This window comes from Centruroides vittatus, unplaced genomic scaffold (genome assembly GCF_030686945.1).
Source record: "Centruroides vittatus isolate TY-2023 unplaced genomic scaffold, ASM3068694v2 contig_1295, whole genome shotgun sequence".
Classification (NCBI taxonomy): domain Eukaryota; kingdom Metazoa; phylum Arthropoda; class Arachnida; order Scorpiones; family Buthidae; genus Centruroides; species Centruroides vittatus.
Window position 1 is genome coordinate 504,852 of NW_027120824.1, and position 610 is coordinate 505,461.

General features: G+C 38.0%; 1 non-coding gene across 1 annotated transcript; it reads right to left on the reverse strand.

Moving 5' to 3' along the window:
* Window positions 1-539: 539 nt before the first annotated feature.
* Window positions 540-610, reverse strand: TRNAG-GCC (transfer RNA glycine (anticodon GCC)). The gene has a single exon. It is a non-coding gene; the product is annotated as a tRNA-Gly (tRNA).

Consider the following 610-nt stretch of genomic DNA (forward strand, 5'->3'; position numbering starts at 1 on the left):
TCAAGAAATTACGGTAATACTGATCAGCGAAGAATTTTTTATATGAATTGTAATTTAAAATGTTACACGAGTATTTGTAAACTACGATTAAGCAATAAAAAGGGTAAAAACTATCTCCCAAAATAAGTGGAAAGATTCACTTCGTCCATCTGTCACCAATTGTTATCTAAATGGAGCTTTGTCGGAAAATCATATCCACTAATTTCGAAATTCGGCTTAACAATGTAGAAAAATACCTAAATTACAAAGTTCGTGGATTGAACTTATCAATCAAATCGCTGCAAATGTGATCTCACCCGGTGACGAATTAGCCACTCGACCGGCAAGAACTTTTTCTAATTATTTTTTGGCAGCTCCGTGCCCAAGATCTGCAATGCAGACACAGCGACAATTCGATGCTGTTTGCTTTGTTATTAAATAATTTAACGGTACGTTTAAATGAACAAAACATAACAAACTTCTAGGGAAGAAATGCATTTTGATAAAACGAAAGCGTCACGCGTTAACAGTAGGTTGGACAAAACGAAACGCCAGCACGCTGCATTGACCGGGAATCGAACCCGGATCACCCGCGGGGCAGGTGAATATTCTACCATTGAACCACCAATGC